This window comes from Triturus cristatus, chromosome 12 (genome assembly GCF_964204655.1).
Source record: "Triturus cristatus chromosome 12, aTriCri1.1, whole genome shotgun sequence".
NCBI classification, from domain to species: domain Eukaryota; kingdom Metazoa; phylum Chordata; class Amphibia; order Caudata; family Salamandridae; genus Triturus; species Triturus cristatus.
Window position 1 is genome coordinate 117380228 of NC_140595.1, and position 18039 is coordinate 117398266.

An 18039-nucleotide genomic window follows, 5' to 3' on the forward strand; every position below is an offset into this window, starting at 1 on the left:
GCCTCCGACTGTAGGCGCACCAGGAGAACCCCACAATCACAGTCCGGGATGCCCCTGAGGGCCACCACGATTCCCGGCGTCACTCCAGACAATCAGAACGGAGCCAGACACTTAGATGTTGGGCTACTGGCTGGAGACAACGCAAGACCAGGTCAGGGAGTACGGGAGCGACCCAGTAGTCCACGCCTCACCATGCACAGACAAAAATGTAGGCACCCCTCAGTAGGGCCAGGTCAGTTATGGGACAGGTGCGGCACTGCTTCAATCGACCTATCCAGTTAACGCTGCATTCCTGAATGTCCCAGGAATATGGCACCTCGGTCTCCAGCCAGAAGGACAGGCGGCCGTTGTCAGACCAGGGCAGCCCCTCGCCTTTCCTGCCCCAGTCCACAGTCACCGCACCCGGCACGCACAGTCAGGCAGGAGCCACAAACCACGAGGCCTTCCAGCTTGCACTGGTTAATCAGTCAAGGCCGGAAAGCAAAAGGAGGCCCAAGTTAGGCCTCACCACCCATCACAGCCGGCATGGAGGACTGAGCATCTCCCTGCTTGCCGAGCCTGCAGCCATGCAAAGTGCTACCAAATAGTCCTGGAATATGGCTGTGTATCTCCCAGTCTCCACTTTGCCTCCACTGGAGCAGCGGGCAGAACTCCCAACCCGCAGCGCTCAGCGCCGGTCCGGTGCATGTGACGAGGCCGCCCCACAGCAGCAGCGCCCACCGTCAATCCCCGGTGGTGGTTCATCCACTTCCATGGACAGTACTGGCCTGATGTCATAGACACTTGGAAGGGTGAAGGGCTGGAAGGCCCCTCTCACCAGAGATGCCACGCTCAGCCACAGAGTTTTTTGGTGTAGCCCCTGCGTCCCCACGCACAGGCGGTCTCACAGCTTGTCTTCATGGCGCGGATCACTACCGCTTCCACCAGCCACCGCAGGGTCACACAAGGCAGCAACTCAGAGGCCTTCAGGACACCACAGACTGCTCCAGCCAGGCCTAAGCTCTCACCTCGCGGTCGGCTCCTGCCGCCTTTGCTGTGTGTGTTACCTCAAATTATGGCCCTGAGAGGAGTGCCCACATCGCCATCAGCACTCTACTCGGTTCTTACAAGCAGCGTGGTAAGGTGTAAGCGTGGATGTCCCCCAACATCACTGATAACTGCCGGATAACTTGGTCTGGTCCCCGAGCTCCACTACAGCACGTTTGTCACGTTCGGCGGTTAGCCATGACCCTGTGCTAAACAAGTGCCTTAGTGCATAACTTAACAATAAGGTTACCTGACTCCATGTCAGCAAGTACAGTCTGCGCTAATTCTGAGATTTTCTTTTTCAAATCATCTTTTTCAGGTGTTCCACTTAATTAGAGCAGGTGTCTCCAACCAGTTGATCGCGTACTTGAAGACACCTTCAGAGTAGCTCCCCGCCATGAGCTCATTTTTAAATAAACAAAGGGTCACATGTTTTTAAAAGATAAGGCCAGGCTGTGTTTATTTTACATTATTATCATCAGAGTGCAGACAGCAGGGCCTGATAATGAGCAGTTCTCAGTCAATTTATGACCCAGGCTGGGTCACAGAGGTGAAGAACTGAAACACTATGGTATTTTACTATGAAATAAAAGTTATTACAATGTGAGAACAAATGGTGTTTATGAATGCTTTTAAATGGGAGAAAATAAAAATGAAAAGTCACCTTAATGATTACGTTAACTCTTCATTTTAATTTCCTCCCATTTCAAACATGGACGTCATTTGGGAGTAGCCAGGGATCGCAGATGCGGCCTCTAGTTTGCTCCCTGCTACTCCTCGCACTTCCTTTGCTACCCCTGGCTCTTGCCTCCTCTGAGGCTAGGGATCGCAAAGGAAGTACCAGGAGTAGCAGGGAGCAAACTAGAAGTCACTGCTGCGACCTCTGACTGCTCCCAAATTACGGCCATGATTTCAAAGAGTTGCATTTACAAACAGAAGGCCTCTTGCTCCCTGTGGCCGGTAGACACCATGCCATATTTGAATGGGATGAATTTAAAGTGAAAAAAAAATATTTCTATTAAACATTAAGTCTTAATGTTTTTTTCCACTTGCAATTGAGCCAATTATTTCTTAATGTTTTATGAAGCATGTTTCTTCAATTTAAATTCCTCCCATTTAAACAAATGGCTGTATTTATATGTCATAAATATGGTTGGCAACCTATCGACAGGCCACTGGGAGCAAGATGCCTTCTGTTTGTAAATATGACACTTGGAAATGCGACAATAGGGATTCTATATAAACATAAAGTTACCTCTTCAGTTACATTTTCTCCCGTTTCAAAGGGCCACCTTTACACGCAGTAGGCATCTTGCTCTCCGAGGCTGGTAGACACGGTGCCATATCGATAACTGAAAAATACAGACATTATTTTTAAGTGGGAGAAAGCTAAAGAAGAGAAAATGTTCCATATTATGAGCATTTTTGCAGAACATTTTTAGGCACTTTGGATTTCTCTGATTTATAAAAATGGTTGTATGTTTGTGTTATACCTGCAACGGTGCCACATATGTCGAAATGTATATCCTGTGCCTCAAGTACATGCTACACAAGTTCTCAGTCACCCATACACATATATCCTATTCATATGCACACATGTTCATATATCCCCTAAGACCACGCTTTCACTGACACAAATGGCAGCCCTTTCATAGTCCTCAAAGTATTTTACTCAAACAGTTGAATCTGGCTCTAAGGACATTAGGCTTGAAGTAAATGAAATTGAGCTTGGGGGTGTCTAGTAACAATCTGACAGTTGCTTAGCCTACAGTAGCTCACAATGATTTTCAGTGATCAGAAGTAGTTCTCAGTACAGAAAAGGTTGGCGCCCCTGAGTTAGAGCAACTAGAAACAACCAAGAACTACGTCTATAACATGTACTACTTTCTAGAGTAAACCACAAAACTGGAGATGATGCTTCTTAGTGAGATGGAGTTCTATGATTAATCAAAAATGTGCTGGCAGTCGTGATCAAGAATCTTCAATTCTATAGCAGCACGGAGGAGAGGATTATGTATTCTCTTTCCTGTTTTGCTTTTAACAGCAGTCGTATTGAAAGTACAGTATACAACATTAAGAACTACAACACCCATAGTCCTTAAGCAAAATACTAAAACTCCTGAAAATGTGTGAAATTGTCCAAGCACATTCCCAGGTTCACTATAAACATTCATCAAACTGTAACCGCTCTTCTTTGTTGCTTTGAGAATACCCTGCCGGATCATGTTCAAAGTTTACTCCTGTTTCTGATCTACGACTGAAGAAAATAAAATAAATAATCATTGAGTATTCTTTCCCATTTGTTCACCAGGATGTGTATTTACTGCAATCAAACACAACACAGAATGTGGAATATAATATTAATTATAATGGGATAATATTCGTCTCTCTGTCCTTAATAGAACTGGAAATTATTAATCACAAATTCTCTAATAATGTTGATTCTATGTCAGGACTGGAGGCTTCTGATTATGCAAGTTTATAGCTGATTCATAACAGTCAAAAAGAGATTACATACCAGTTTACAGTAAAAGGATTTGGAAGTAGACTATGTTGACCAGACAGCCATATGTGTGATATCTTGTAGGCTAGCTCCTAATGTAACTGACTTCTGGGCTATTTCACCTCTGAGTGCACTTCAAACACGGAAATGCTAATTACCACTTACTCCAAAATCCAGCAAATCTCTCTGGCTAAGGTGTGTAATGACACTGGGTTGTAAGTACGTAGGGGAGAGATGAAAAGCTATCGAAAAGAGAATAAACTGAGGTGGATTGTGGCTTGTTTGTAAGTATGTAGGCACCTAACCATACACAGTTTGGTCTGCGTAAAACGAGAGTAAGAGATCTGCCTCGAGTCAATTTTAGTTTTTCTCAAAATAATAAATATAACCACTTCCCGAATAAATGTCTACCTGCTAAATACAGGGCTCTGTAATGAATGGGCTTTTCACTAAAAGGACACACCCAAACCCTGCACTCCCACCTGGGAGGCAAATATACCACTGCACCTTTAAATAATATACACTAAGGCAGGGGAATGACACAGCACCCCCCAGACGAGGCAAGAAAACAAATTCAGGTGTATTTAAAGTAACACACACAAGTTTATTAATGCAATGTTTAGAACGGTAGGCCAAATATATCAGTAAATGCAGATTCCCATGTATCAATAGACTAAAATAAACAATTAGAATAAAATGCAGTATATACAAAAAGCAAAGAGTAGAAAATATATATATAAAATGGTTAGGAACACCTCACCGACTGAATATGCATCATCCTTACCAACTCAAGCTGGGAAAGCCCTTCAACAGCCCAGAAAGGAGTTCAATTAGGACTCAAGTTCTGTCACCTCCACAGCAATACGTCTAATCTGTGGTGAACTTCCATCTGGCCTCCGAAGGCTCTCAGCTTTAAATATCATTACTAAACGTGAGGCGAAGCTTCTAGAAAACCTTGCCCCCTTCTCATGAGAAAGACCTAGCTGGCTGCACCAGTCTGCGACAAGGCCAAGACGGAGGCTGGCCAAGCTCCCGTATTTTGACTTTGAGGCAGAGTTGCACATTCTACAGATAATATCCAGTTCACTCTGGTCAGTGAGGAGCGAAAAACAAGTGAAGAGCAGAAACCTGGCCTCCCCACTTTGCAGCCACGGGTGAGCAGCAAGTCAAAGCCAGAAAACAAGATGACTTGAGGCCATATCAAAGCCAATAGTAAGAACTTATAATCCAAACAACTTGCAAGCACTACTGTGCATGCAGAAGCAAGGCAAAGTCAGAAAACAAGATGACATGAGGCCATGTCAAAGCCAATAGTAAGCACTTATAATTAAGCAAGGCAAAGTCAGAAAAAGAATGACATGAGGCCATGTCAAAGCCAATAGTAAGAACTCATAATAAAGCAATGCAAAGTCAGAAAAAGAATGACATGAGGCCATGTCAAAGCCAATAGTACTGTTCTACTCTGTGACAGCTCCCACTAAAAGACAGCAAGATTACAAGACAGAAGAGAAGCAGGCAAATGCAGGACCATCCTACATTAAGGCTAGGGTAAACTAACACGCTAAAGTCAGTCAAAATGATGGTAGTCGAAGGACATCATATGGTGCCAAACCACAAGAGTGGCTCTTTCACTACAGACTCTGATATCGGAAACTCTCCACCAAGCTGCCGACCACACTAGAGCGTGATTAGTTTGGCTGATATCTAGATATAACAATAAGTTATCAGGCCAATATTTGGTGTAGGAGGAGGGACAAATCTGATCTGTCTGAGAAGTTTTGAAACCAAAGAATGTTCTCCTATTGGATGGTCTGCTACCGGTGTGTGTCCAGCTGAAATGGCTGATCTACAGGAGTTTACTGTCCTGTAGGTCAGACCATCTGCCACTAGTATTGCCAAAACGTTTAAAACAAAAGTCACATCTGGCCCCACTGGATCAAGATTTTGTTCACGCCCCCAACCTTACAACCTAGACCATGCTGAGTGATGGAACTTGTGGGTAGAATCTGGCCAGGTCTTGTGGATGAAGAATACAGCTTGGCTCGAAAGGCCGGGCACTCACTAGCGTGTCCTAAAAGGTTCCATGCTATCAGATGTAGTTGGTTGAGGAGAACTTAAGGGTGAGGTTCCCATTGAGGATACAGTTCAGAAGGAGAGGAAAGGGAATGGGAGGTTCACATCATAGCTCTAGGAGAAAAGGGAACCATGGTTGCACCCTCCATCTCCTGATCTGCCAACTCACTCTGGTGGATCATTGCGAAGGGAGAAAAGTATAGTTGCGCCTCTCCATTCTTGGAGAAATGTATCTATTGGTAGGACTGGAAGGTCTAGTCTCTAGATATACAATAATAGTATTTGAAAAGTCAACTTGGGGGCAAACAGATGCACCTTGAAGGGACCAGATTTGTTCATCAAGGTTGAGAACAAAGGTGGGTGGAGTTTCGAGTCGCTGGAGTCACGAAAGAAGCCGAAATTCCAATCAGTGATCTGGTAGTGTTTGTCAGGTGGGTGAGGTGGGTGAACTGCTAGGACTGAGATAGTGTTGTTTAGGTAATATTACCAAAACTCTATTGCAATGGTTGCCAGGGTTCGAGATTTTGTTCCCCACAAGCAGTTGATGGAACATACCACTGTAAAGTTGTCCATTCAGAGTAAAATGCAACATTGTGAGCTTTTGGATGTGAGGTTACAGATTACAAAATATCCGGCTAGAAGGTAGAGACAACGGATGTATGGTTGCTTCTCCTCCCAAGACCATTTGCCTTTCATAGATATTTTGCTGCATCTTGCGCCCCATCTGAGTCTGCTGGAATCTAATTCAAATATGAGATACCAGGATAGACCAAAAATCGCCCAGCCATTTCAGGCTTCCATATGGTCCAACCAACATAAGTTCCATTGTTTCCTCTAGAGAAAGGGTGACTATTTGGGAATAAGAGATACCTTTTTGAAGATGTATCTTTGGGTGTTGTAGGGCTCTGTAATAATGGAGCCCCAGAAAGATTGCTTGAAAGGGAGATGAAAGGACTCCTACCTGACCAGCTAAAGGGTAATTACGAGAAACTCCTTCCTGATGGCTCTGAATTTGATGTCAGAAGAAAAAGGGAAGCAGACATTAAGTTTATTAGGAATTCTAGGAACTAGATTTGAGTATACGGAGAAAGACTGGATTTGGTTTGATTTATCGAAAAACCTATGGCTTTGAGTTCTATGCCATAATCAGGATGGCGCCCAGAATAGATGATGAGGCGGCTCCCCCGTTCGCTGAAGAATTGAACTACTACTTTCATAAGTTTGATGGAGCAGTTAGGGGCTGGGTATAACCTAAAGGGAAGCATTGTATTTCCTAAATAAGATTCTTGCTATGAAATTGGAGAAAGCATCTGTGAGGAGGAAAGATGGGGGGGGTCTCATAAATGATGGATGCCCTCTATACTGAAGTGTGAATAAAGTACGAAAGTTTTAAAATTCTTTAGGTGAATGGTTCCTAACATTTTGACTTCTACGGACCCCTTTGGATCACAAAAGGAAGCCAGGGACCCCCTCCCCCTGGCTATTTCTACAATTTGAACCTCATCATTAACAAAAAAATATACGAACAAGAACACACTACAATCAGTGGTTCCCAAACGTTTGACTTCTGGGGACCCTCACTTAATCATTGCTGGAACAAGAGGATACCCAATGAAGCATTAGTGGAATCCGTAGACCACCCACGAATCATTACTGGAAGCCGGGGTCCCCGGCCGAAAGATTGTCGATGATTTGAACCACAAAGCAATACACACAAAATACCAAAAAAAGCATTCATCAAACAAATACACAAATGACACATTTCATTTAATTCGCAAACACATATAAATAAAAAAGAAATCAAAATGTAATTTTAATAGAAAGGTTGGAGCTTTTCTAAATTCAATTGAGGCCACTCGTCGTCCGTACTTATATTTATAGTATGTTTTAAAATGTTCAATTGAACATTTGGCTTCTTTATTTATACACTCTTTATTAATCTGTTAATATTATTTCATTTTCAAAGTTGTTGCGGACCACCTGAGGAGGCTTTGCGGACCCCCAGGTGTCCCCAGACTCCAGTTTGGGAACCACTGCACTACATGATCTCAGGACATTTACTTTCCTCTGCAACTGCAAGTTTAAATGTGAGAGCAACTACACATAGGCACAAGACCCAGGCCGTGTTCACAGATATATAGGTGTTTGGGCGTAATCAAAGCAGTCTACAGAAGTGGTGGGAAAGAAATAATAACTATTGACACTGGCCTCAGACACACAGGGCATCAAACAAGCTTGGTTGGACAGAGAGAAATCATGCAGGGTCCTTTGTGTCACAAGGTACCAAAGACAGAAACTGCATAAAGGCTAGAACACTAGGTGACATTATGTCAAAGTACATGCTGTCTACTAGGAAGTGGTGCTCTGCCTGTTGAAGTTTTTCAGAAGGCATGCACCCATTTCAATACATGCAGTTTAGGTCTTTGTACCCTTGAATTTCCTGCCTATTTCAAGCACTGAATAGGAGAATGTGCAGTGTGGAAGAGGCTTTAGGCAGTCTACATGTAAATACATGTATAGATCACTGAGCGGTTAGAACAGCCTCTCCAAGTATGCAGGTGCGTATGGCTGTCTAGAAAATAATAGGCAATTCAAAGGTGTTTTTAGCTGGAAATGGGTTGCTTGTTCAGTTTGAAGCTTGTTTGAATGTAAACAATCACTTTGCACATTGACATATGCTCTGCTCCGTTCTGAACTAGCAATCAGCTTCTGATTAAGACAGTTTTTAAATCGCTTACGATTTTTTTAAACATACATTTTTGATTTCAGTAATGCATTTGGCATATATATCAAAGAGGCAAAACAATTCAAGTATTATTGTTACCTGATGAAACCATTATCCTTTTAAGAAGAACAAATTTTATACAACTATGCCGCTAAATATTCTTATGATTATGGATGAAAATAATGGCTAAAAGTCATATGAATAATACACATAAACAACTTATGAGTCTAATATGGTTAAGGACCTTGACACAATAGTAAAGGTGATGCTAAAGGTAGTGAGACTGCGAAATCATGTATGCCTATGTGTGTATATATACAACTATGTATGATTCTCATCATCCTCCCGACGTGGTTAGCTTCATCATCTGGGAACCTAGGGACTTTTTCAGAGAACCATCTTCTACTTGAGAATTGTAGATCCTGGTCTCATGAATCTCCCAAACCATTCAATGGTGTGATGTTGTTGTTCGATGAAGATAGGGTGAGATGGCTGCAGTGCTTGTGAAAAGTGCTAGTGTGTGAGTGCTATTTAAAAATTATCTAACAAGGCACTAAGAGAACTTTATTGAATCGATACCTTGTTGACAATGTCTAAAAACAGTGCTGTAACAGTTTCAAAAGTATAATAACTGTGTTGGGGAAGGTCTACATGTTTCTGCTACTGGACGAAATTCATCCAAGCTTTCATCAGGACCAATAAAGCTACTGCAGTAATCAATAGTGCCAAAGTGACTAAAAAGTGATATATACAACCTGGACCCAAATGGCCTCCCCTTCGAGCTCAGCTCCGACAAGAGGTACCGACGGATAGTGCGGGGCCTCCAAATACCTGAGCAGTTGCCAGGTGAGGTGAGGCGCACACCCACCACTAATTGGGTCAGTGAAGTAAAACTACTTCCAACGGAGTCTCTTGGCCCCCATTTGGGTCCAGGTTGTATATATCACTTTTTAGTCACTTTGGCACTATTGATTATTGCAGTAGCTTTATTGGTCCTGATGAAAGCTTGGATGAATTTCGTCCAGTAGCAGAAACATGTAGACCTTCCCCAACACAGTTATTATACTTTTGAAACTGTTACAGCACTGTTTTTAGACATTGTCAACAAGGTATCGATTCAATAAAGTTCTCTTAGTGCCTTGTTAGATAATTTTTAAATAGCACTCACACACTAGCACTTTTCACAAGCACTGCAGCCATCTCACCCTATCTTCATCGAACAACAACATCACACCATTGAATGGTTTGGGAGATTCATGAGACCAGGATCTACAATTCTCAAGTAGAAGATGGTTCTCTGAAAAAGTCCCTAGGTTCCCAGATGATGAAGCTAACCACGTCGGGTGGATGATGGGAATCATACATAGTTGTATATATACACACATAGGCATACATGATTTCGCAGTCTCACTACCTTTAGCATCACCTTTACTATTGTGTCAAGGTCCTTAACCATATTAGACTCATAAGTTGTTTATGTGTATTATTCTGTTGACTTGGGGATTTTACAACTATTAGAGTCTTAAAACTTTATCCCTTTGACCCTTACTCGTTATCGAGATATCATATGATAGTAAAAGTCATATGAGTCAGCGGGCCCCCTGAAGAGGTGCCACAGACCCCCAAGAGTACATGGACGGCAGGTTATGAACTGCTGCTTTATGTTGATTACCAACCTGTGACCTCCTCCTTTTTTGTCCACAGAAATGTTTTTGCTGATAAACCCATTTGGAAGCTGTGACGTGCGAGCAATCACTTTCTTCTGAAAGAGAGACTGAATTCCCAGGTGTATAAAAAAACGCTTCTCCAGTAGGAAGCGGATTGGATGTGGAAGGGTAAGATTGCATGGTTTGTCATAAAACTCCAAATGGAATCCATGCACTGTCTGGAGAAGCCATGTATCTTGTGTGATTTGGGACCATATTCAAAAGAACAGTGCAATCCTACCACCTAGGTCTGATGGGGCAGAAATTAAATGTCTCCTGTGAAATTGGAGGTTGTAGGTTCTCCTCTGACTTGGCCATGGTAACCACACCTTTCCTTAAGCTATGGAGTGAAAGAAAACCTGCCTTTGCTGATTCCCCCGCTACCGTGACGTCTTGAATAGCTCTGAAGGAGGGCTGATCACAGGGGTATCCACTGCCTCTATTAACCTAGTTAAAAACAGACTTTCTTCAAAGCTGCTTGAGCTTTGTCTAGTGAGTTAAATGTACTGATGAATTTGGTGACATCCTTCACAAAGGGCTCCCCGAATAGTAGACCGTCTGCTGTTTGGCCTGCCTCACTGGTGACTAGGTCACATAACTTGGGGTTTACTTGTAGGAGAATAGATCTGCACTGTTCAATAGATACAGCGCAGTTCGTCTTGCCCAGAAGAGAACTGGCCCTTTAAACCCATCCTGCTGGGAAATCCTGGTCTATAGAGGCCCCTTGCTCTTTGGCCGAAAAGGCCATATCGAGAATCTTTGAAGGGGTCCTGAAAGGTCAAGAAGTTTGTATTGACAAGATCACTGGGAGCTGTTGATTCCCTTCTTACGGTCCTTAATGTATTTGCCTAAGAAAGAGGCTAGCTAGGGTCTATTTCAGAGGTGTCTGTGACTTTGCCTTCAAGACAAGGATGAGAACACTCTACCTTGAGGAGGTTCCGCACCTCTTTAGGGAAAGGTTTTCGAAGCATGGATTGGACATAGGCCGAAGGTTTTGCAGAATGAGCGAGGGTGGATTATGTTCTCTGAAAGTGTTAAGGGACATCTTTGAAGAGCCTTCCCCAGCTTCCTTTTGTAATCTGATTCGTTCTTCTTATAAGCAAATGTCTGTTGCAAATCACCCTCTTAAGTGTCAGAATTGCCTTTGTCGATGCCGTGTGCATCTGATGCATCACAGGATGCCTCCTCCTGATCCTCGATTGTGTTACTGGGAAAGAAATCAAAATACTGTTCGAGTTAGAGGGCTTCTTACCCTTAGAATTGCCTTCTTTTCCATCACAGTGAGATGGAGGAAGGGCTGGGGCATTAGGCACAGGTAAAAAGAAGGAGGTCCTTAGTGTGAGAAGTTGGCCCGGTATATGCTGTCCACTAATTAAAGTGGGAACCTTGCACCAGTCCAAACAACCCTTATTGATGATTAGGTTAAAGACAACCTTTATTGAAAGCTATCCTAGTGGTAGCTATGAAGAGCAGCCTTCAGGCTGAGTCTCGAAGGAATGTAAAGCAGCTTGTTTTACCAGATCATATCCTCTTCTTAATTGACCAAATAAAAGGAGAACCACACAAGGTATATATAAAATATATGTATTTATTACTAAACACTCTCTACTAATCTCTTTATGAGATTAGAGAACAAAGCACACAATATTAAATCACTAGAACGACAGTAAATAGCACAATACACAGTGGGCTCCAGGGGGAGAGTAACCATTTACTAAGAAAGTGGTATAACAACCCCGACTTGACTAGATACAGTGCTTAGAGCACATAGAATCGCTGGAACCCCAAGGAACCACCCATGGTAGTGACACAGAGAACCCACGGAGGACGGGTGCAGTGTCTGAACACAGGCGCGAGATCCATACAACTCTATGGGAAAGTCACGGTTGGGAATTTAAAGATTAAGAAAACTTTGGAGAGGACTTCAAGCAAACCCTTTGGAACAAAGAAGGTTCTAAGGCCAGCACCCCTGTGAGTACCAAGGTACCCGTGTTACCTATCCCAGACGAGCCGGGTGCATAGGGGTCAAGTGGTGTCGGAAACGCTCGTTGATTTCAATGGTGTGAGGCGAAGAAGTGCTGCTGCCGGGAAGATGAAAAGTGTCCGATGTGATCCAAGCCTGGTTCGGAGATGAGAAGAACCTGAATGCCCACCGATGTTAGGTGTTTCAGGTGCGAAGAAGTGAAGCTTAACTCTGCAGCCACGGGGGACCAGGAGACGTCGATGACAACCAAAGTCCGGAGGTGAGCTGTCCTATGAAGGATATCGAGTGCTGGGGGGTCAGTGTCCGGATTGAACACCAACAAGCCTTTGCAACTGCAACCCACGTGGGCAGAGGAAAGATGCTTCGGTGAGGACCAGCAAGGTCCTGGGGACTCTCCAAGCTATGGAGAGTCAGGGCACGTCTGGAGCAACCAGGAAAGCCAACGTAAGTCAAAGTTACCTTCACAGGGACCCACCGGTTGACGCAACAGGGATCACGAAGGAACCTCGAGCTGAATCACAAAATACCAGCTGACGGAACACTCGTGGAGTGTAGGCCGGAAATCTTCGGTGGAATTACTGCTCGGGGTCAGGACTACAAGTAGCCTAAAGCACAACCTCAGGGATCGTCAAAAATCATATGCTGCTGCAATTGTACGCGGTGCACATGGGTTCGGGTTGAGCGGTCCCCACGAGGGATACGGGCCTCAGAATTGCTGAGAGCACAGATCAATCTCAGAGACCTCAGGAACCCACCTCCTGTGTTGCAGAACTCTTCGGAGTCTTCAGGAGCTCGGGAGATGCAAACCGGTCAGATGCATTTCAGGTGCCTGCCTTGCAGGGAGTAACTTCTTTACTACAAGGGAGATTCTTCAGTTATACAGCGTCGTGTAGATCGTCAAAGTACTTGGTTTCTGTAGCAGAGTTTAGTGCAGGTAATATTTAAAATCCTGTAGTCAGGGGTTCCTACTTTATACCCAAAGAAGGGGTGGGACAAACTCTGGAAACCCACCTATGGGAGGGTCAGGACAGAAGGGTGGCTACACCCATGTAATTTGTCTAGTTTCGCGACAGAGCAGGAGCTGATGACTGACTCCTGCAACCAGTTTGAGCTGGACTATGCACAGGGACACCAAATGTGCCCCCAGTGCATACATCAAAGCACTCTCAGAGTGCACCCACCCAGCCCCAATACATTAAAGCCTGTCAGGGAGGTGGTCACACCTCCCTGTGACAGGAAACCTATTGTCAAGCCTTCTCTTGCTGGAGTTTCGTCCAGCAGCAGGAGGGCAGACTTGTGTCTGTGGCTGTAGCATCCATTTTGTGATACCCAGGTCGAGAAAGCTGGTACCGGGTGTACCGGTGCTGTCATATTTCTCCCTCTAGGAGGGTAGAATCATACCTCCCCCGCCAGTTATTGGCGAGGAGGTATGATTCCAAGGTTTTTGACACCAAATACGACATGTTTCCATGCAGCCGTTTTAAAGTTAGCATTTACCGCAAGGTTATAATGCACTTAAGTATATATGGTTGGCTGCATCACAATCAACCCCGAAAATAGGTTCCGAAGGCTGCAGAGGAGCTCTGCTCATACATGGGCACCCTCACACATAAATCCCAGCACCCGGCCTTCAGGTTTGATAAGGCCTGCCATACGGGTGACTGATAGGTTTATATGTACAGTGATTTAGGACAGATATAGTGAACCTATATCTAAGTAAGGGCTGCATGCACCACCTTACACAGGCTGTTGTAGCAGACCTGTGGTGTCATGTTAAATGGTCTCTCAGGGGTGGCATAATACATGCTGCAGCCCCTGGGAGACCTCTGGGGTACCTATTCCCTGGGTACATAATATACCATATACTAGGGACTTATATGGGTACCCCAGAATCCAATCTGGAGTGTACCTAAAGTACTTGCAATCAATTTAGAGGAGAAAGCAGATAGCATCGGGTCCTGAATAGCAGGATTCCAGTCAGTCTAAGTCGAAAACAGTGAAACATCAGCAAAAAGTGGGGGTTACTATAAGAAGCAGATCCTACTCTTCTACACTTAGTTGTTGGACCAATGGACCCATGGAGGATGAAACAAACCTGTTGACATAGTTTCTGATAGATTGATCCAGGCTGACCGGTCTCGCTTGAATATATATTTCTCAGCTTCTTCAGGAGTGAGATGTATGGTATTGCTGGGATTACCTTGGGACATCTTTCCAAAGACCAACTATGGAAGTATCAATTCTGTGCCGTAACGAAGATAATATTAGACAGCATAACATTTTCAAATATTGAGGCGCCGATCACGATCCGGTAAAAACCGGGTACGAACCGTCCTACGCGTCCCCGGTCGTCAAAATATACAAACATGGAATTACGATTCGCACGGAAACACCATTTCCGTACGAATCGTACAAAACCCCGACCGACGAAAATAAACGTACAAATGCGATCCGGGAAAGCGCCGACGTGACGTCGGGACGCACGCAGCCTGCCATTCACGAACCAGGAATTACGATTCGCACCGACGTCATCCCGCACGGTGAATATTTTCCGGCTGCCAAAAACTGCCGGGAAATCAGGACGACGCGAACAAGGAGTACCGGTACGCGACGGACAGACAGGACGACACGAACAAGGAGTACCCGTACGCGACGGACAGACATGGACCCGAACCTACGTGTCATCCCGGCCCTCAGCAGTCGACCTCCTCTACAGGTTCCGCCGCAGACGCCGCAGAAGGTCAGAACAACAAAGGGAGGGGGGAAAGGGGGGGGTGGTGGCAGGACCAGGGCAGGCCACTAAACCCCCACCAAAGTCACACAGCACACATGCCCTGGACATACCTGACGCTCAGGCCCTGGTCACTACGAGGGGGCGGGGGCGTGTCCAGCTAAGCCAGCGACCGCCACAACGGAAGTTCTTGACGACGCGAACCGGCAACACAACCAGACAGGTACGTCCCGTACCCACGCCTTAAGAGCGTGGGTACGAGTCGTACCACGCCCACACCTACGTCACCCCAACAATGGCGGGACGGCTCGTACCCACGTGGCAAAGGCCTGGGTACGGCCCGCACAAGCATCACATAGCGTGGGGACGGATATGTACGGACCGTACCCCCACACCGTATGCATGGAGCGTACCCCCAACACCAACAGTGTAAGTACGACACGTACCCCCACCCGCGTATGCATGGAGCGTACCCCCCACCCCAACAGTGTAAGTACGACACGTACCCCCACCCGCGTATGCAAGGAGCGTACCCCCCACCCCAACAGTGTAAGTACAACACGTACCCCCACCCGCGTATGCAAGGAGCGTACCCCCCACCCCAACAGTGTAAGTACGACACGTACCCCCACCCGCGTATGCATGGAGCGTACCCCCCACCCCAACAGTGTAAGTACGACACGTACCCCCACCCGCGTATGCAAGGAGCGTACCGCCCATGCCAACAGTGTAAGTACGACACGTACCCCCACCCGCGTACGTATGGAGCGTACCCCCCACCCCAACAGTGTAAGTACGACACGTACCCCCACCCGCGTATGCAAGGAGCGTACCCCCCATGCCGACAGTGTAAGTACGACACGTACCCCCACCCGCGTACATATGGAGCGTACCCCCCATGCCAACAGTGTAAGTACGACACGTACCCCCACCCGCATATGCAAGGAGCGTACCCCCCATGCCAACAGTGTAAGTACGACACGTACCCCCACCCGCGTACGTATGGAGCGTACCCCCCCACCCCAACAGTGTAAGTACGACACGTACCCCCACCCGCGTATGCAAGGAGCGTACCCCCCATGCCAACAGTGTAAGTACGACACGTACCCCCACCTCGAATGCCTGGAGCGAACCCACACACGTGTATGTTCTAAGCGTACATATTGTGAAACAGGAGGGGTGTGTGCAGAGTCCTCCCAGCAGTGCCCAGTCACAAGAGTGGTAGGTGCAGAGTCCTCCCAGCAGTGCCCAGAGACAGGAGGGGTGTGTGCAGAGTCCTCCCAGCAGTGCCCAGACACAGGAGGGGTGGGTGCCTATCACTCCCAGCAGTGCCCAGACACAGGAGGGGTGTGTGCAGAGTCCGCCCAGCAGTGCCCAGACACAGGAGGGGTGTGTGCAGAGTCCTCCCAGCAGTGCCCAGAGACAGGAGGGGTGGGTGCCTATCACTCCCAGCAGTGCCCAGTCACAAGAGTGGTGGGTGCAGAGTCCTCCCAGCAGTGCCCAGAGACAGGAGGGGGGGGTGCCTATCACTCCCAGCAGTGCCCAGTCACAAGAGTGGTGGGTGCCTATCACTCCCAGCAGTGCCCAGAGACAGGAGGGGTGGGTGCCTATCACTCCCAGCAGTGCCCAGAGACAGGAGGGGTGGGTGCCTATCACTCCCAGCAGTGCCCAGAGACAGGAGGGGTGTGTGCAGAGTCCTCCCAGCAGTGCCCAGAGACAGGAGGGGTGGGTGCTTATCACTCCCAGCAGTGCCCAGAGACAGGAGGGGTGGGTGCCTATCACTCCCAGCAGTGCCCAGAGACAGGAGGGGTGTGTGCAGAGTCCTCCCAGCAGTGCCCAGAGACAGGAGGGGTGGGTGCCTATCACTCCCAGCAGTGCCCAGAGACAGGAGGGGTGGGTGCCTATCACTCCCAGCAGTGCCCCGAGACAGGAGGGGTGTGTGCAGAGTCCTCCCAGCAGTGCCCAGAGACAGGAGAGGTGGGTGCCTATCACTCCCAGCAGTGCCCAGAGACAGGAGGGGTGGGTGCCTATCACTCCCAGCAGTGCCCAGAGACAGGAGGGGTGGGTGCCTATCACTCCCAGCAGTGCCCAGAGACAGGAGGGCTGTGTGCAGAGTCCTCCCAGCAGTGCCCATGGAACGCAAAGGGTGGAGTAGCCACAGATACCATGCCCACAAATGTCAGTCAGGTGCACAAAGACCCTGCAGTACATGTACCACATGTGTGCGAGGCTGGGAGTATACGCATGCATAGCGCCGAAAAGAAAACATGTCCACATGAAGTCATGTCAATAGTCCACATACACAAGTACAATGACTACCAAGGATGCCACGAATGATGCAGGTGGAGACATCGCTCAGCATGCATGTGCAAAGTTGGAGGAGTCCGTCACACACCCAGCTAATGTACACACAGCTCAGCGCTAAATATTGGGAACACCCTGCAGGGAAGATGGCAGGGTACACAGAGGCAGGAATACACCTTGGGACAATTTCACCATGCAGCAACTGCATACATGAACAGAGAAACATAGCTAATACCGTGTGATGGCACACAGATACCAGGGTCCCCCCTATGACCAGCACACTACTACATTTCCCACACACCCAACACATGAACACCACCCACAACCATGTAGCAGCCCCACCAACAGCAATACCAGCAAAGCAGTAGTGTTCCAAGGGAACAAAATAAATTGCTTTATTCAGCATGATCCAAAAAATCTTGTTTGTAGGAAGTTCAATATTTACAAAGCCCATAGGGCAGTCCAGAAGTCACAGCTGGATGGGGGACACAGTGGGATGCGTGTCCCCTAGCTTGCCTGCACAGTTACATTCCGTCGTCTTCCACAGGGGTGAGGGCATCATGTGGGGGGGGAAGGAACAGCCACCGCAGGGACAGGATGGCGAAGGGTAGGCGTTGTGGGTGCAGGGATGGAGGACTCCACCACAGGGGGTGGGGCAGGGCCAAAGGTGGACTCTAGGAGCTCGCTGCACACCTTAGCTAGGTCCTCCAGGGAATCCCCTGCACCCGAAGGAACCACAGGCCCCAAGGAGGGGGAGGAGTCAGAGGGATGGGTCGCAGCGCCACTGGGGGAGGGTGTGGACGGGGGGGGGAATCAACCACCCTGACCGGGGACTTCCTTGACCGCTTGCGTGGTGGTGTCACTGTGGGGCTCAGGGACAGAGCGGCCATGAAGGAGTTTTTGGGGGAGATGTGGCCAGGAGAGCTGAGGGGAGGGGATTTGGAGGGAGTGGATGTGGTGGAATGCGGACTCCCACTCTGGCTGCGT